Source organism: Rousettus aegyptiacus, unplaced genomic scaffold, assembly GCF_014176215.1.
Source record: "Rousettus aegyptiacus isolate mRouAeg1 unplaced genomic scaffold, mRouAeg1.p scaffold_m13_p_17, whole genome shotgun sequence".
In the NCBI taxonomy this organism is placed as follows: Eukaryota; Metazoa; Chordata; class Mammalia; order Chiroptera; family Pteropodidae; genus Rousettus; species Rousettus aegyptiacus.
The window spans coordinates 28,399,723-28,419,639 of NW_023416292.1; the positions used below are offsets into that span (position 1 = coordinate 28,399,723).

Here is a 19,917-nt window from a genome sequence, read left to right on the forward strand (position 1 = left end):
GGGCTCCGTCTTGCCCAGGCCTTAGGAGGGAGGAGAGAAGTCGTCGGGCAGGGTGTCCTCACCAACACATCTGCGCTTGTTTTCATCAGTGCCTGCCCCCCCACCCTTCTATCAAAACGGAGAAAACAGCCGACTTTCCCCCAAAGGTCATCCCACGGCAGGGGGCCTAGGCCCGTCCCTTCCGGCTTACCGAGCTCTCTCTCTCCTCTCTGGGCTTCCCCTCTACCTCCTGCATCTCCTGGGTATGTCTGATCAGCGTTCAGACATGTAGCCCACTGTCCAGGTTTAACAAAATAAACGAAACCCAGCTCTGGCATTCTGGTCCCCTTCGGAGCCGAGTTTCGCCATGGAGCTGATCCTTCCTCGCTTGCCACTCACCCCTTAACTATTTTAAACCAACCGCCACACGCGGATGACAGAAACCACCATTGTCGACCAGGTCGCCGCCGGCCACTTTCTAACCTCACCTTCTCCCGTCTCGTATTGTGCAGGCCGAGCCCTTCCTTCTCACGCCCACCCGGCGCTGTCCACAGTCAGCTCCTTCGCGACCACCCTCGAGGGCGGGAACGCTGGCGTCCCGCGCCGCAGACGAGGCCTCTCCTCTCGTGGTTTCCAGTTTCCCTCCCGCCTCTCCAACCCCTCTGTCTGCTTCCTTCGCTGGCCCCTTGCTCCCCAATCTCTACAACTTGGCGCTCCTTGTGACCCTACCTGGGGCCTCTCCTCTCCTCACTCTGTAAGTTCTCTCCGTGCCAACAACTCCCAACCTGACCTCGCCCTGCGCGCCTCGAACGTAACAGGACCGCAGGGGAACTCTCCCTCTCCACGGAGCCTTCCTCCCAGAAGCATCTTTCCTTCGGTCGTCTGCATTTTAGTAAACGGCAGGCACCTCCATCCACCCAGCTGCTCGTGTTGGTGATTTGGGAGTCATTCCCGACACCTCCCTCCATCACCCTGACCCAGATGTCTGGATCTTTTTGCTGAATGAATGAAGGTTCTGCTTCGGGGCTGCTCCTTCAGAGAGGAAGGGGCCTGAGCGCACCGATCCGCACGCCGGTCTCCATGACGCCCTCACACGCGTCCCACGTTTTGTAATCATGTGATCACTTGAGTAACGTCCACCCCTCTCCCTAGGCTCCGCGAAGGCAGGGTGAGGTCAGAAAGTGACCGGGAGCGACGTGTTCATCCCTGTGTTCCTCGCACTCACTACTGGGGATTTGTCCAGACAGTATTTGTTGACTGAAAATGGAGGTTTCTCCCGGAGACTGTCTCCTAAGCCAGGCGTGCTCGCTCGCCGGGGTCGCCATCCAGCACGCTACTCACCAAAACCCCCAGGGTCACGACACGGCAGAGCTCATCCTGGAGGCGAGGAGCTGGAGGAGTCCACGAACCCCGGGCTCAAAGGTGACCCTCACCTGGATGAGAGTAAAAGGAAGAAAAAAAATCCCAAATGGATTAAAAAACAACAATGCGGACACTATCATTCTGTCACAATTGGACAATATCATTTTGTTGCTGAGTATCTTAAGAGAAGGACGGGTTTCCTATTTCTTCTAGAATGAGTGTAAGAGGAAGTTGTCGGCTCTCTCTCATGTAAACAGAATCAACTGCCAATTATTAAAGGGTGTGTTATTCAACCAGTAGCTATTTCAAGGCCCTTGTGCCTTTTCCTCCTTCCCAAGGCACATTTTATTTTCAGGGACTAGAGAAATACTAAGGGCAAATAAAATCAATTTTTCTACTTTTTAAATTTCTGGGCATTTAGTAGGAAAAAAAAATCCCTCCCATTTTTGCTTCTGCCCATTCCTTATTAGTGTGGAGAACTGAGAGCTGACTAAAGGTGAGTCAGACAAAATTCTAGGTATGCTTCTGAACTTACGAAGGGAGCTGCCATTCACGGCTCCCTCCCCCAATCCTCACCTGAGACTCTACGAGGCCAGAATTCAGCAGGAAAGTTTATTGTCGCATATTTTGGAGGATCGCGAGGCTGAACAACCAGGCCGCGTGAGCTCCTCTGAGTGCCTACTATGTGCGAAACACTATCCTGACCTGAGCTGGGTAAGTCGACAAGACGCTGAGGCACTGGCCAAGCGGGTCACTGTCCAGCGGGAGTCCCTGTGAATTAGAACACCGAGCCTTCCACTCGGCCCAGAATTTACAGTTTTGAAATCACAAGGAAGAACCAAGTTCAAGTGTCCCAAGGCCAAGTTACTTAAGAATCTTTAAAAGAAGACTCTACGGTTGCCACAAAGTTGTGAATAAATTCAGAAAATAATCTGACCAAGCCTGAGATCACCTTTACGATTCCAATTTCTGCTCTCCCAACGATCCTTTCCCATTTTCTTGCTCTAAGAAGTCAAGTTTATTACAACTATGTCGTGTTTAACAAATTTCATTTCTGTGCTATGACCGCTAGTCCATAAAAGGCAGAGTATCAAACTTAGAATGTGGAACGAAAAGGCCTCAGGATTCCATTCCTCGCTCATTCCTAACTTCTGGCATGCCGACTACTAAGAGGCTTCCTCTCAGAAAAAGCTCACGATGGGAAGAACCTCTCTTCCCACAACGTGTGGCGAAAGGAAAACTATACGATGGGCACGTATGTACAGAAAACCTTTGCCCGAAGAACATACTAACACGTGTTTTCATATTCACAGGTAAAAACACACGTCTGTCGTCCTTCAAGCTAACAAACTTTAAGCAAGCAAATCAAAATGTGTTATCAAGCGAAAGCGTTTTCACAAAATTTAAGCATGCAAAACTGAATTTCCACTACCATCACTTAGCACAACAGCTACCCTAAAAAAACGTTCAGCAAAAAAGACGCTTCTTCGTGAAATTCTCCTTGATTCCTAACAACCCCCGTGGCCACAGACAGTATTATATCCACGAGACTATTATGACGTTGCTAAAGCTCCCCGTGGGGTGTGTAGGCCGGGAACTCGCAGAGGAAGGTCACCGTGTCAGCACCTGGCGCCCAGCTGGCTGATCCGTGGAGGGTGACGTGCCGGCACCCGCGCACGGCCACCCCCGCCCAGCACCCACAGGTCCACGATGCTGTGGCAAACACCTGTGTGACCTCTCACCCGCTGCGTTCCCATGAGGTGTGTTACCGCGGAAGTCCCTGCCACAGAAAAGGATAAAGTAACTGCACCTCGGTCTTGACTTTTCTCGAACCTGATGGCCTCTGCCATAGGAACTACCGCAATAATGAACGAATGCAGTTTTCACGTCTAAGAGACGCTACGGGATCAGAAACAAATTACAGCGCGCTCAGACCGACTCACAGGAGTGATGGGTTCGACACCAGGCTCTTTACCTGTCAAGTTGTCCAGTTTGCTCTGTCTTCTACATTGGGACACAGAGGAACTTTCCAAAAATGATCTCTGCCTCCCACACAGAAGGGAAGTTTTAGGTCAAAGTGGAGTGACACCAGTTAGTCCCACATTCAGTCCTACAGGGACGAGAAGAATGGAAAAGTTCACATCCCAATGCACACCAACGGCAAAGGAAACCACCCACTCCCCAGTGCGCTGAGGCCAAGTCGATATTGGGAAGAAGGAAGAGTAAAGAGAAGGATTAGGTGAAAACGGGAAAGGAGGGCAAAGCCGCTAAAACAGCCGAAGCGAGCTGGAGCCCAAATCCGTCCCGATGACGACTGGGAAGTTAAGGAAAAGCAGACCCCGCAAGTCACAAAGGCCCGTTCTAATCACTGCTTCTGACTTTCTCCATAACCAAGAACAGTCGCCGCAGGTTGCAAAGCGGCCTTTGATTTCCTATCTTCTCTCCCTTGTTCTTAGCATGGCGGAGATGCTGAAAAAAACACTGCAAAGCCTAAAATGCAGGTGCCATACGACAATTTAACTTTCAAAACTCGGCAGGTCTACAGCAGAAATTCTTCGCCTGGGATCCAGTGCCTCCCCAAGGGGTCTGTGGACAGACTGGAGGCAGGGCGGAGGGGGGGGGGGACGATGGCCGTGAACTTGCCAGGGAAAATGTATTTTCCTATTCACTAACCTCTAAGTGACAGCACTACCTTTGGTTGTGAACACAGGTGACAACCCACGTTAGTATTAGTGACCCTGTGACTGTGCCACCAAGAGAAACCACAAAGACCCTTTCGCATCATGTTACAGCTGTTGCAAATACGGCCACAAAATATTTACTCATCGCTACTTCGAAATTATAGTACCTTTAGACTTGCGGCTACACTTTGCTATTTAATGCGTTATAGAGAAGCATACGAATGGCTGTGTCACAACTGTTTAACATGTTAATAACTGTTTTCATGTCATATAATTCTATAGATTTTACGTTACGTGTTTAAAAAGCATAATTCTCAGAAGGGGTCCTGTGCTTCATCAGATGGCCAAAGAGGGACATGGGACATAGATGGTTAAGAACCCCTGATCTACAGCAAATAAAGTTTCTATAGACCCTAACATCACAGTCACCGAGGCAGACAGACAAGTCAGTCCTTCCACCAGCATTATTTCATAGTTGAAGAAAATTAAGCCATCACGAAGCCGAGTAACGCGCTCAAGGTCACAGAGATGTAGGGTCAGCATCAGCCTCGGTGAGCATTCATAGCATGTATATTCTCAGCCTTCCATGCGGACCTTTGCTTACATTGCTATAACTGTCACCACGATTACTTCTTGCTACCTTTCAAAACAAAATAAAACCGAAATCCAGACAATAAAACAAGACAGATGTATAAGGTACATTTTTTTGGTTCCTCAATCAAGCGTGCTAATAATTGTTGCAAAAGCTGAATTTGGTCTGTTTTTAGAAGGGGAAAGTTGGGCTATCTAGTCTCTCATTCTCGTAAGTGTTCAAAGCCCTTTGCAGATAGGTATTAACTTGTTTAAGTGCTGTAATGCGTTATGAGTGGCCTAGGTAGTGGTATCGCTACTTCATAAATGGGGAAACTGGAGAATAAATGAGATTTGGTCAAAGTCACACAGAAGTCAACGGGAGAGCCAGCTTCTTGATTTCAAGTTCAAGGCTCTAACCACTATACCAAGTCACCATGACCAAATATTTAGTTTATTAGAATGCTTTGAAGCCTCTGTATTACCCCCCCACACACACACACACACACATACACAAGCCAGAGAGCATTCTCTTTTGATTCGCAGGAGCAGATGCTTCTGAAGGCTATGGGGAAAATATCCCATAGAATCCAGGTGGGGAATCCTTAGCTCAAAAGCCAACTTACATACAACATGCCTTATGAGAAGAGAACATTATGGTAATTATTCATCTTTTAGTCAATGATTTCCTTATCTATCTACCACATGTTACTGAACTACTATCATCTTATATTTGACACTTATTATGAAATAATATTCTAATGGTTCAATACCATTAGAGCCCAGGTCCTAAAGCTGTGACATGTCACCCCTGTCTCAACTTTGCATTAAATTTTCTCTTCTTATCCAAACCATCAATTAATGGAATCCTCATTCCCCAAAGCATCTTTATGCATCTAACTATCTGCTCCTTTTATTAATCCATCTGTCTTTAATAGCTTGGGTCTTTTTCACTAGTTAATAAGAAGGTCTTTCTTAAATCTGTACTTAGGACTATAACATTATTCACATAAACATTAATTCCGTGCTAAAACTTCCCAAGTTACTAGTATCCAGTCAAAAAAAATAAGCCAACAGGGCTATTATGTGGCACCACCTCCTTGAAGAATCAAACATTCTTAACTCATACGGGTCTTACCATCAACATCCTTTGCCCCCTTACCCTCCCCCCCGCCCAATTATTTTACCACTTAATCCTTCCTACCTGCTAAATCTGATTCATCATTGTGCTCAGTGCACAAGAGTCCAAATTTCTGCCCCAAAAATGAACCTTCGTTATTGAATATATCAAAGGTTAACAAACAGGTAATCACACACCACTGATCAAAACATAACTCTTTACACAGCCACTCAATCATTTTCCCACTAAGGTCACTGTGTGAATCTACCTGTGTTTGCCTTAACCAAAGTCTAACTATCCCACCTTAGAGTCTCTCTCCACGAAGAGTTTCTCTGCCTTGTCTAATAACTTGTTAGTCCCCAGCTGGGCTGTGATTGGGGCCCTGAGTCGCTCCTCTCCCGTTGCACACGAGGGCTCCTGCAGGACAGTTTCAGGATCCCCCTTTAGGTTTGAGAGTCCTCACATAAGGCCCCCAGCAACACTATTACGGGCCTCTGGCTCCTCGCTCCCAACAAAATAACCTGTAACCTGCTGTCGTCTTCCTTAGGATATCTCCATGTCACCAAGCTCACCCAGCACTAATCGGTGACATCTCAATAGTCTTTGCAACTTTCAAAGGTCAGTGATCGGGGCTCCACTTTGGAAATCGCTGGTGTGTCCACGACCCCCACAATGACTCAGTGGCCCGGACCGCACCAGCTCACCTGCTGGAGCCCCGTACTACTCCTATGGTCTTCCAAGCTTTCACTTCCCCGACCCTTCAACAAGTCACTGGCCTGCAAAGTCCCTTTTACCTCTATGCATCTCTGGCGTCTTACAGACCCCACCGAACTCAACACATGAATTCATTCCCCTTCTCAGCTCTCCATCTCGCCCCTCCAGAGCCCCTTCATCCCAGGACCCTGGGAGCGTCCCACCCCATTTAGCGTCTCGAAGCACTGCTTGGGACACCACCTCTAAAAAAATCGAGGGACGCCTGAGTCTCAGCGAGCGGTCAGCAGAGGACGCCCCCCCTCCCCCTACAGGTTTCTCCAGACTCAACTCTCTAAATCCGCAGCCTCGACCCCCGCCCCTCTCCTCCCCTCCCCCCACCCCGCCCCCCGCCCCGGCTCTCCGCGGCGGTGGCTACCCCCCGCCCCCAAACCGCCTCAAAACACGCGGACGCGGACCGGCCCCCTCTCCAACCCCCGGCTCCGGCCCTTCCCCTTCCCCTCCCCCAGAGGTGCCACTTACCCCCGAGGCGGGAGTGGGGGAGGGGAGGGGAGAGGAGGAGCGGAGCAGGGGAGGGGGCTTCGGTCCGGGGCGCTCTCAGCCCCGGGGGGCCCGGGCCGGGGCCAGCGGCGGCGGCGGCGCAGCGTCTCCCCCCGGCGGCGGCGGCGGCGGCGGCGGCGGCGCCCCACTCCCGCAGGCACACATAGGCTCCATTGTCCGCCGGCGCCTCCCCCTTTCCGGCCCCCCTCCCGGGACCGCCCCTTCCCCTCCCCTCGGCCCTCCCCCGGACGCCCCGCGCCACGAAAGGTACCGCCGGCCCCGCCTCGGACGCGCGCGGAGCGGCGCCCCCTCCCCCGGCCCGACGTCCCGCCCGGCGAGGGAACGGGGACGGCCCCCTCCCCGCCTCCGCGTCCGCCCCCGCCGCGGGAACGCCGCTCGCCCCCTCCCGCTCCGCGCGCGGTGGTACCAGCCCGGCCGCTTCCTCCGCCCCGCGCCCGGCCACGCCCCCGCCCCGGCCACGCCCCGCGCCCTGCACGCCCCGCCCAGGCCACGCCCCTCCGCCGACCCCACCCCCCGCCCCGCGTGGACACGCCCACCAGGATCCCTCCCCAGTCCGTCACCCGGCCAGAGGTGACGCCTACTCCCCACCTTAAAGCGGCAGAGTCCTTTCTCAACTAGAAGACCCTCCCCGCCCCCGGGGCCGGCGGGGCTGGGAGGTGCGGCCCGGGAGGCCCTCTCCTTTCCCGCACCTCCCCCCCACCATGCACACACACACACCGCCCCGACACCCCCGCCGCCGCCCGTAGCTCTGGGGAGCAACCCCAGGCGCCTGGGGGAGGCACGGAGGGGGGAAGGGCAGCGTGGAATTTGGCCATCTTTGACAGAAACGGATTGGGAGCTGCGGAAGGCAGGGGTCTTTCCCTCACACTCGCCTGCTGCCCCAGCCGGCCTAGTCCTCCGTCTCAAGGCGACCCCCTCACACCTCCAGGACAAGACTGCAGCCCGCCCCATCCCCTCTCTCCGGTCCCTCGCCTTCCCCGCGCAATCTCCGCGCTGCCTTGGCTGTTGCCGGCTTTCTCCCCTCCCAGGGGAGCAGGCCCCTCTGGGGCTGCACGCTCCTCCACCCTCTCCAAAGCAGATTCTTGGCAGGGTCCTGCAGGCGCGGTGGCTGGTGCGGGGTCTCTCCTTCCATATCTGGCCCAGCCCCGCTCACGCATCGCTACCTAGTGCCCATTGGGGACCTTCTGCCCAAATCCTCGAATCGATTCACAACCGCTTTTTAATCGCAGTATCGCTCCCCTGATTTTGCCGAAGGCCTCTGCTCCGGAGAGCTCAAAGCCGGGGCACCCCGACTGTCCCCTGCGAAGTGAGAGGGTAACCCGTTGGACAGCACTTTTTCTTTGGCAGGAAAAATGACGGCATCATGGTGAGGCATGCTGCTGAATAAAGCTCAGATTCCCGCTACTCCTGGTTTATCTTTGTGGCCCTCGCTGCGTTGCTGCCATGACCAACTGTTATTACAGACCTGTCTGCTGCACAGCCCTCCCCCCAAAAAACACATCTCTGCGTTTGTAGTCTCGATGTCACATGTTTCTGCAACTACGTGCACTGGCCCCGCAGCGTCTCTGAATTGGCTCAGTGAAGACTGCCTGTGTTACAATATACTGCGTATTCGCCCCAAAGATAGATGGAGGAGGCAAGATGGCCAAGAGAAGTAGATACAGTTTCCTCTGCTTTAGCTTCTACCCCAGGATACTTACTTCTGTGTTGGTTTCCTTGTCTAAGATAGGGACCTTTCCTTGGGGGCAACCTTTTGAAAGAGATGATACAGGAGAGCCCTAAAAGATAAAGCTTTGGAAACCATTCACAACTCGGCTGGTCTTATAAGTTTCTATACCATGTCTCCCCAGCTTAGAGCTGTGAAAAACTGTTTTCTCATAGTAAGATGTTTTCTCTTTGTCTTCCATTATGACTCAGGATATAAATAGATAAAAAAAAAAAAGACAGTCGTAGGTATAAACGATATAAATCTAAGATGGGCTGAAGAATTCTAAATGGGAAAACTAAAGTAGAACGCTTCCTTTGGTCAAGTTTTGGCGATGGAAGAGTTGATATAACACAGGTAAGAACTTCTGTAAAAGAAGGCGGGAGGAAAAGAGTCGGGTATGGACATAAGAAAAGACATCTAAACCCAAGAAACATGTGGGATGGCTAATATAGGTGGCAAGAAGGAATCCACAGACTGCATCTATGAGAGAAAACCACCACTAAATGAGCTGCGGGCAGAGTGTGCCAGACTCAAAAACGAGCTCATTATAACAATACCCATGCACAAAAGTCTTAACCATTTTATTAGGCATCATAACCCCCACTCGGCTCTATGTGTCAAAGTTCAAAGTTATTTACTGAACCAGAAGAAAAACGCAAGTGAATACTAAACGCATAACTCTAGGGTAAAAGAGAATAATATTGAAAATTTAAGTATGCTAAAATTCATGACATCTGAAGGTTAGCATCTCCACAGCCACATTGCACAAGGGATAGAAATGTGTTTTAAAATGTGATTTATTCTATTAAATAGTTTATCTCTTTTACTGAATTTTTGTCCTCTGAATTTTCCAGCTTCCATGCATTTCTATCTCATCTGAGAAAGGATTCTATAGTGCTGTATAGGAATCGAGCCTACTGTATATACATAAATACTGATGGAGAATGATGAAATCATTTTAAAAATCATCCTAGAAATAAAAGCTTCAAACTGTTTCTACTACTCTAGAAATTCTAAGATAAATCATTTTTAAATCCAAATGGTAAAACCGTTTAAAAAAAATAAAGGCCTCTGACACTAAAGAAACCTGGGTACGATTTTTTTTTACTTTCCGAAATTTGCTTCTCATAGTGATGACAAGCGTGCACGATGACGTTTGTGGATGATGTGACTGGCTTCTTAGTTCTTCGGCTAACCTCAGCATCCCTTATTTCAGGTTGCCTCCAGTCTTTTCTACCTGTAAACTCCACTTTCAAACTAATTTTGTTATCTTTGCTCTTGATGAACTTATACCTAAATTTTAAGAAGGACTCCTCCTCTCCCCACCCCCCGCCAGTTTACAGAGGAGAATTCTTAAGACAGAAGTTGAATGACTTGCCAAGATGATGCCCATTTTCAGGGACTAAAATTTAAGTCCAACACTCTACCGCACTGTTCTAACTCCCCAGGGTCGTCCATTCATCGCGGCATTTACTGTTGGAGGAGAGAACATGAAGTCCTACCTGAGGAAGGATGGAATTAAGACTCGGAAAGGTTGAGCCTGCTCAGCCAGCTGGTGCTAGGGTTCTCAGAGGCCCTAACAAATTCTTGCCTTGGTCAAAACCCTCAGTTTGTCCATTTCCTGCCGCTTATACTGTTTCTAACCAATTTATTTCCCTCATTGTCCAAACCAAAACTGGCGAATATCAACCTCAAAGGAATACTACCAAGAGGGTAATTTATGACGGACAGTGAAGGGTCAGAATGAAATAGCATCGTGACTCTCAGTGCCGCTGCCCAATGCTGTAAAGAAAAGGCTAGGAAGTGGTTTCCTCTTTAGGTCACCCATGAAAGGGAAGCAAACCGCCCCGCCCTAGCTGTCGCCAGGCCGTGGAAGGCAAGGGGCAGCCCCAGAGCTTCATCGCTGCCGGGAAAATGTAAGGCTAAGTGTCGCTTTCGTTAGGAAGGAATAGATATTCTCACCTCCTTTCTTCCTGCAGCTCTACCCGGGGCCTTTGGCACTCTCGACGTGACCTCGGGCCTTCACTGCTTATCCGCTTTCCACAGTTTGGGAATTACGGGCCCCCTATCCGTGAAAGACAGATCTGTGACGTGACAGATCGGAACCACCACCGATTCTCCTTTATTCTCACACTCGAATCTCCATGGTCTTGCCTCCCACCCTCACTGCCTGCCTTCTAGAAGTCAGGCGAGGTGACACTCAGTCTGCTCTTCCTGAGCCCTAAATGACTGATATAGACATGCTGATCTATAAATGCCGACCCCCTTCCCCGGGGGTCCCAACCTAATCGTGGCCCATCGTGGCTTCACAAGAAACAACGGAAGTGTGTCGTGCGCCCTGGCCACTTCTCCCCAAACGCCGTGTTCTCCATACCGGTTCTTCACATCCATCCTTGTCGCCACACGCCCTTTTTTCTCTCCAATTTTCGCTAACGCGCAGTTTCACTTCCTATTCTGAACCTCTTTCCTGGCGATAATTCTGGGTGAAGTATTTTCACTACTGCTTTCATTTTCTTCTAGACATTTCTCCAGGAATTTTGCCCTTCAGATCCATTGCAAGACCAACCTTGTCATCTCACCCCACCTCTGAAGGGTTTTGCTCAATTATCTCTCTACCATTAACTTACCCTTTTTGTTTTAGTATCTTCAATAAAACGTTTCTTACACTGATGATCATTTTTTTCTCCCTTTTAATTCCCAATTTACTCAAAGGGTAACCTACATTCTCTGCCACCATAATTCTTTCTCGTACTCAGTAATAACCCAACCATGCTACCGAAACTCTCTTCCATATGGTCAAAACTGATCACCAAATCCATCCAATGAATAATGAATATCCTTTTCTTTCTGAATCCCTTAGAGTTTGAATTCCAAGATATAATGATATTCTGGTATGGTCCTCTTCTCCCCACCAATTTTACTGAGATATAATTAATATATTACATTGTATAAATTTAAGGTGTACGAAATAGTGATTTGATATATGTGTAGACTGTGAGATAATTACCACAGTTTAATTAACATCCATTGTTTCACATGGCTATAATTTGTGTGTATGAAAGATGAGAACTTTTAAGATCTACTCTCTTAGCAGCTTTCAAACACTTAATGCAGTGTTGTTAACTATAGTCACCACACTATATCTTACATCCCTAGGTCCTATTTATCCTACAGCCCGAAGTTTGTACCTTTTAGATACCTTCATGCCTTCCCATCCCCCACCTTCTATCACCAACCTGTTCTCTGTTTCTGTGAGTTTTGGGTTGTTTTTTTTTTTTTTTTAAGATTCCACTTATAGGTGAGATCACACGGTATTTGTGTTTCTCTGTCTGACTTATTTCACTTAGCATAATGCCTTCGAGTTTCATTCATGTTTATCAAAAATGGCAGGATTTCCTTTTTTGTGGCTGAATAATATTCCACGGTGTGGGTGTGTGCATGTGTGTGTGTGTGTGCGAGAGAGAGAGAGAGAGAGAGAGAGAGAGAGAGAGAGAGAGAGAGAACGAGAATTGCATTTTCTTTATCCATTCATCTATTGATGGACACTTAGGTTCTTTCCATGTTTTGGCTATTGTAAATAATACCACAATGAACATGGATGGGATGCAGATATCTCTTTGAGATAGTGATTGTATTTCCTTTAGATAGATACCTAGAGGTCTGCCTTCTTTCTGATTTAAGTTCTTCCTTTTCTCCCCTAATTTTGAATTTCCTTAGAGTCCGTGGTCTTTGATCTTTCTTCTCTCCAGTTTGCCCTAGGCCAGCTCTGTCCCTCTCCTCGCTTCATCCATCACCTCTCTGCAGATGACCGACGCATCCACCAGTCCAGCCCAGGCCTCTCTTGAGCTTAAATCCCGCATTTCTATTTGCTCAGCTTGCCTATCTAGAAGTTAACTGCTCCTGTCAAAAAACAAATTCACCATCTTTCAAAATTAAGTCTTACCTCCGAATTCATCGTCTTTCACTTTAGGCTCAATACTTTGGAGTAATCCTGACTCAAATTCTCCATCAGTCTCTGTATCTCTTCAGTCACCTGAGTTCAGGAATTCCTCCTTAAATCAACCTCTTGTCTTCTGTTCTCAAGTTGGGACTGTCGTAATAGCTTCTAAAGAGATGTTCCTGCCTCTAGCCTCTTCCCTCATTGGTCAGTTCTCTGGGCTCTGACCAGCTGCATCGTCCTTAAAGGCCTGTTTATATGCATTATAGTTCATATGGTGCTGATTCCTCTCCAGTTACTTAGGGCCTACTGTCTCTTCTCGGCCAAACTAGAGCCCCACACCCTATGATCTCAACCGGGTGGTGTAATAGGAACGATACTGACTTTGGAGTCACCAGGACCTGGGTTTGAATATTGAACTGTATTTTACTGGCCAAGTAACTTCAAACAAAAGGAAAAGAAATGTTACTTTCTTTCTCATTTATTTTAGTAGTAGATGTTTATATTTCCAGTTTTAGAACATAGCCTAGATACGTAAACTTTTAATAACATCCACCCTTGATTGTAGTTCCCAGTCTTTCCCTATATCTTGAGCACAGAATCTTATACCTCTTTGTGCTTTGCAGTTATTTATTCATTGCTATATTTATTGAGCATGTACTATATGCAGGGCATTTTGCAGGGGGTGGGGAGGGAGGCGCAGCGGTACCAAAAAATGAATCAGATATCCAATTTTGTCCTCAAAGTGTAATCAGACTTATATGGAAGATTCACTCACTCATTTATTCATTCGAAAAAAGGTTAGTAAGCCTCTCACTGGTAACAGGTATTGTGCGAAATATTGAAGATTCAAGTAAGTATAAGGCATATTCCCTGATGTGGGGATGTGGGACCCATCTCATTAGGAATACTAAGTAAATGTTTATAGTCAATTGTAATACGTGCAGTGATACGGATGAAAATGGGGCACACGAAGGAGAGGTATCTAATCCAGACAGGAGAATCAGGGAATGCAAAAAGACAGGAGTGGCGTCTTAAAGAATACAAGTCAGCCAGGCAAAGGACTCAGCCGTGTGCAAAGGCTCGGCTGCGTGACAATGTATATAAATAACCACGATACGAGATAGAAAGGAACAAGTGACTGGCAGGGCAGAGGCAGAAAGGAAAATGGCAGTCAGAGGAGATCCGTTCTTCAGGGGTTGGGCGAGGTGAGCAGAAACTGCTTCACGGAAGTGGAGCCATTTGGGGCCACCCGAAGGGGTCAGGGGACAGACAGGGGACGCCTCTGTCTTCTCAGCATTCTACGCCGTGGCCTGCATGCAGAGGCCCTGCCCTGTGTCTGCCGCGATGATAATGATGATACCTAGTGTTTTCTCATGAAGTCGGTCCTTACATTTTCCCCAGAATGCGTACCAGGGGAGACCCATTTCTGGGTGGAGGGGCTGTCAATCAACCTGTCTGGCTTTGACTCTTAGCTCTGCCATCAGAAGGCTGTGTGACCTTAGAGAAATTACTTAACCTTTCTAGAGTTCGTTTTTTTTTCCCCCCTTACGTGGAGTAATGATACTATTTTCCTCACAGGGTGGCATGAGGAATGAATGAGTAGCTGCGTGTGCGTGAGAAGAGTGTCTGGCGCATAGTAAGTGCCCAATAAAAATGTTGGTTACTGTTGTTGCATCTTGTTATCTCTGGATTATCCACGATGGGATTAGATTTAGGCTCCCCTAAAAAAGCCCTAAAAGACCATCTCCTCGGTTCTGATTCTCGCCCCAAATCTCGCTGGTTCCTCTTCAACTCTTAACACATGCCTTTAAATTCTGCCAAGAGAAATTTAGATTTAAGATGTCACTTCCCCAAGGCCTTGGGAAGAGTACCACAATAAAGTCTTAGCCTGTTTTATTTTAATAATTTTTCTGACCAGAACTCTATCCTTTTATTAACTGCTAACTATACTGAGGAAATACAGTAGGGTAGAAAGAAAAGGCTGATTCTGAAGCTTGGAGAACCTTCCAGAGAAATTCAAGCTGGAAGGAAATACTCAGAGGGCTTTCTGAGGGCAGTAGGTCCTCTGGGATTGGAGGAAGGGGTGCGATTGAAGAGAGTTGCCAAGAAGTGATGAAAACAAAAACAAAGTCATTCGTGTCAGCAAAGACAAGCTTTACTAAGTCAACAAACAGTGCTGACCTTGACGTTGGGGCTCTCCAGCCACAGTCCCCTTCTCCACTCAATGCTGCGTTTTGGCAAATATAATTATGCTCAGGACCAATGTCGATCCTCATATTAATGAAGGAGACTATACAGGCGATCCAGAAAGCCCTGGTTCTTAATTTTCATAATGGTTTTTACGTGTTTACTTTCTTATTGTTTATCAATAAAAAATGAATAAGCACCTAATATTTGTCTAGTGCCAAACTCTATGAGAATTTTATTAGAAGATGAAGACATAGTCCTTGTCAGGAATCTTACAGTCCAGCCGAGGGGGGGAAAAGTTTAAGAACAATTACTTCCTAAAGTGTATTACAGACGCGACACAGACTCTGGATTTCCAGTTGGGGAAGAAAAGCAGTGAACAGAGCGTGAGGTCGGAAGCGATAACTCGAAGGATCAGAGGTTGAACTGGGCCTTGAAGAATAAGATAGAGAGTTAAGTTTTAGAATGATGACGGGGCATAGAAGTGGAAGATGACCCAGGAGGAAGAGACAAGGAGCCAAGCTGGAGAACGAAAGGACAATGGCGTGTGCCTGGACAGAAAATGATGACGGGAACGGTGGCTGCAAACAATCGCACTGGCCGCTGCCATGCATCGGGCACTCATCATGTGCGTGTGCCAAGCACTGTTCTAACTCTTACATTTATAGTGTCTCATTTAATGCGCATCATAACCCCATGAGGGATGAACTGTTATTCCTGTTTGACGGTTGAGGGGCCAGATGCTTTGAGGGTAAGAAACTGCTCAATTCATGCAGACTTGGGGGCTTAGATGGAAACCCAGGTCAGCCGGAGGTGGACGCCCCAACTTCCCACACAACAGCTGCTCCCCAGGGCGAGTGGTGGGAAGCAGCGGGGAGCAGAGTTGGGTAAATAGGTGGGCCTTCATCGTGAGGATACACTGTGAGCTTAAAAAACAAAAAAGCCACAGTTCACTGAACCCCGCTTCCTCGCACTGTCGTCCTGAATATGATTTATAATTACACCCATTTTGCAGATGAGTGTAATGAAGAGGTTAGATTACCTGCCCAAGCCTCACTACCGTCAACTAGCACGGTCCAGACTGAATGCGAGGCTGGAGCCAACGCCTGTGTTCCTGCCGCCGTCCTGCAATGCCTCCTCCCCCCACCCCGGCCCGAGCGAGGGGGAAACGGTGTCAAGAAGAACACACTGCGCTTTGCACGGGAACGCCTTCACATTCACAGCCGCATCCAATCCTTATGATAACCATGCGAGACGTGTGGGAGATACCTCCATGATAACGAATAATAATGATAATGGTCATGACGACCATTAAACTAACATCAGCAAGCACCGAGTGTTCCCCATAGCCTGGCACTGCGCTAAGGGCTTTACATGGATTATTTATTTGGTTGGCTTACAACAGGTCTGTGAGAGAGGCTCTGTTCTCATTCTTACCTTGCACAAGAGGAAACGGACTCAGAGAGGCCAAGTCACTCAGCGAAGGAGGCCGGGCTCAGATAAGTTACGAAACTCATTCAAGGTCATGGGACAATGAGTGCGATTCCTGGACTAGAGCACAGACTCCCCGATTCCATACCCGTGCATGCCACTTTCAGGTTGCTATCCTGACAATTAATCCGCAACTATGGATTAATTGGGAGAGGAAGACTTGAAGAAAGAACTAAAAGCAACAAGGAGAGCAGCCAGGAGACACGATTGGGTGGGCAGCGTGAAAGGGAGAATGAAGAGGCAAGTCCAGCTCACTTCGGCAGCCTGTGACTACGGGAGGAAGGAAGAGTAACTCAGGTTTGGTTTCCAGCCATAAAAATCAGTGGAAATGGGGTCACTGTGCTCAGAAAGGGGGTGGTTCAAAAATGACACTGGTCTACAGTGAAATAACACTACATGCCAACTAGGGGTGGCGACAATAAAAAATAGGGAGAAACGGCAACTTTCGAACGTTGCCGGTGGGAATGTAAAATGGTACAGCCACCTTCGAAAACAGTTTAAGAGTTTCTTGAGGAGTTAAACATAAGTTTACCATATGACCCAGCGATTCCACTCTTAAGAGAGACAAACATATGGCCACACAGGCTTGGATGGGAATGTTCTCTCGCAGTTCTAATGGCCCGAACGTGGAAACGACCCAAATGCCCATCAACTAATGAGCGGATGAGTACATTGTGGTACAGCCGTACGATAGAAGATAATCAGCGATAAAAAAAGAGCAGTGCTCATATGCGCTGTAACATGGACTCACTTCAAAATCACTATGCTAGGTGAGAGAAGCCAGATATGGAAGACCGATTATGTGTGATTTCAGAAATAGCCAAGAAAGGCAAATATACAGAAACAGCAGGTTAAGGGGTGCGGTGGAGTGGGAATGAAGAATGAGGGGTCTTTCTGGGGCGAAGCAAATGTTCCAAAGCCGGCTTTTCGTGATGGTTACGCCAGACTAAGTTTACCGGAAAAAGTCATCGAATCGGACACTTAAAGTGGGAGAATGTTTGGTTTGTAAAGTATACCTAAATAAAGCAGTTTTTTAGAAAGGTGGAGCTGGTTTGCAAAGGCATATATGCAGTTAAGTTTTAGAATGACAACTGGTCACAGAGGTGGAGACGTCCCACCAGGTGAGGGGCAGGCTGCAGGTGCAGAGTGAGAGCTGAAGCAGTGAAAACCAACGAGCTCACCAGAGGAAGAGGCCCACGAGAGGAAAGAACAGTGTCAAGGGCAAAGCCTCTGGTGTCATTACCCATTTAGGGACAGAGAGGATGGTTTGTCTGGGCCGATGAATACCGTAGCAACAAGTCGGGCTCATGTCCAGGTTTACCAGTATCCTCTAAGCATGCAAAGGCTGAAGGCAGAAATATATGCCCTGAAGCGCAGTCAACGGCAGGGCAAATCCATCCGGGGCAACACTGACTCTAAGTGACTAAAATACACAAGGATGGGCTGAATCTGTTCCCTGCACGTTGATGCTAAAAGGAGAACCGCCAACACTTTTATCCAAGTCAGGGATGAGATCAGCATCAGGGAGCGCGGTGTTTCAAGAGCAACAACGTTTCACATAATCTCTGATGGCCAGGAAGGGCGGGTACTGTGCGACGGCCCGTCCCCGTCCCCGGAGTCAGGCTCTGTCGCCCCAAGACTGACTTCCGAATTCGGAAGGAGCCGGCGGAGACTCTCAGGTAACCGCAGCAGCTGCTCTCCCATCTCAGAAGGCGGAGGCCTCGCGGCCACTCGCCCCACCCCCACCCTAGAGGAGAACCTTGGGGGAGGGGAAGCCCACCCAGGCTAAGGACTCAACCATCCCTACCCTTCCCCAGGGCCTGACAATCCTTTTTGTTTCTCCTCCTTTCCCATTTCTGGTGCAAGTGAATTTAGACTACTGTCCTTGTTTGTGAACATAAAGGGTTAAACTAATAAGAATCTGGGAGTTCAAGATAGAGGCAGTGGAGTATAGAAAAGGGAGTCCAGGGTGGAAGCCGCTGGCCTCGGGACCACCCACCACCCACATGATGGGGGTGGGGTCGACGGAGCAAGGTCTCTAATTCCCGGGCTCTATGGTGGAGTCGGATGGGGGTGGGGCGCGGGGGGGGGGGGGGAGGGGGGAGGGAGGAGGAGGGATATACCTTTCCTTTCACTAACTTCTTAAATTTATCATTTTCTTCAATTAAGAACGCAGGCAACGGGTGAGGTATGCGCAGTCCATGCCTTCCTCACCAATGGAATCACGGATATTTTCACGTCACCTTACAGCTGTGGCAGATGTCCTAAATATGGCTTACGCTCATCACTGTGACAAGATCACAGGACTTATTCATCAGATCTGCCAACGGACCTTTTAATTCATGCCCTAATAAAGAAGCATTATTACTCTACTGTTACTCATATTATTACTCTACCACTAATTTGGTATTTTTTAATAGTTGGATCATTTCTCGTAACTATTTGTGTGTGTGTGTGTGTGTGTGTGACGCTGTTTATTTTATGCGTTTAAAATCATTCTCTCCATCGGCTTCATCAGACGGCCCCGAGGGGCTGCATGTCCCCAAAGCGCTCGCTGCAGGACTGACTCCTGGGCTGGAAAAGTGAGTCTTCCAGCCCTAGGCCAGCACCTCCCGAAGTGAGCCTCCCGCACCCCCGCGATCCCACCATTAGGGCACATTTCCTGCGGGTTTTTAAGATTCCATTAAAATGCAAATGCCCCCAGAGGAGCCGAACTTCTCCGCGTGTTATTAGTTCACCCCTTAAATGGGGTTGTTTAGCATCTAGCTGAGCACGACACCCTACGATTGAATTAAACAAACGTTTATTGAGCTCCGGCCAAGTCTGAGGAACCAGGCTGAGGGACAGAGGTTTCCCCCGCCGCCCCCCACCCGAAGGGTGCCAGACAGTCCCGTCCGGGGAATGAAACGCGTGCAGAAGAGACGCGCAGGCAGCGCGATGAGCAAAGATCGTTGGGGTGGAGGGTGGGGGGCCGCGGGGACGGCTGGGGATCACTCCGTGCCAGGTCCTCAGGTCGGAACACCTCCTTAGCCAAGGTCACTGCCTAGGGTTAAGTTAAACAGGTAAACAGCCAAGTGAAGCTACTTGCCCTTGAGTTCTCCCTTAGGGATACAGGGCCGCGGGGACAGGGCGCGGGTGGGGGCAGGGGAGAGTCTAGAAAGCCCGTTGGTCGTGATGAATGTGGCACGGAGGAAGTGACATATGAGCTGAGCCTAGTAGAGTAAGTTTAAAACAGGGAGCGGGGTGGGGGCGGGGCGGGGGGAGGGGCGCCGCATTCCTGGCGGAGGGGCGCGGAGCGGGCGGGTTCTGAGCCTGGGATGCAGCCGGGGGGCTCGGGGACAGTGGGGCGGCCAGGCTGGAGATGGGGCCGGAGGGCACCGCGGCGCCGAGCCGTGTGAAAGGACCTCGCACGTACTGCTGAGGACCCAGCGTCCTAACCCCTTCGGAACAATCAGAAAAAGCTTCGTGGAGGAGGAGCTGTTGGAGCTGGGCCTTGAAGCATGAGAAAAATTTCAACAGGTGGAGATGGGGTGGGGAGGAGAGTGTTTGAGGCTCAAGGAACAGCATGGCCAGGCACAGGGGCCGAAAGCATAGGGCCGGCCAGGAA

At 49.0% G+C, this 19,917-nt stretch overlaps 1 protein-coding gene across 12 annotated transcripts in view; it reads right to left on the reverse strand.

Annotated features, from left to right (window-relative positions):
- The window catches only part of BCL9 (BCL9 transcription coactivator), a 74,761-nt gene that overhangs the window by 15,372 nt on the left and 39,472 nt on the right, over nt 1-19,917 (reverse strand). For 7 of the 12 annotated variants that reach the window (XM_036234982.1, XM_036234981.1, XM_036234984.1 and 4 more), the window contains 2 exons: nt 3,317-3,451; nt 1,321-1,412 (listed from right to left, as the gene is read on the reverse strand). The exons of 1 other annotated variant lie outside the window; for it this stretch is intronic. The gene's annotated coding sequence lies outside the window, so the exon portion shown is untranslated. Of the gene's footprint in view, nt 1-1,320; nt 1,413-1,917; nt 2,113-3,316; nt 3,452-6,945; nt 7,033-19,917 lie in introns of those variants that run through there. 4 more of the 12 variants (XM_036234988.1, XM_036234987.1, XM_036234986.1 and 1 more) reach the window with 3 other exon arrangements.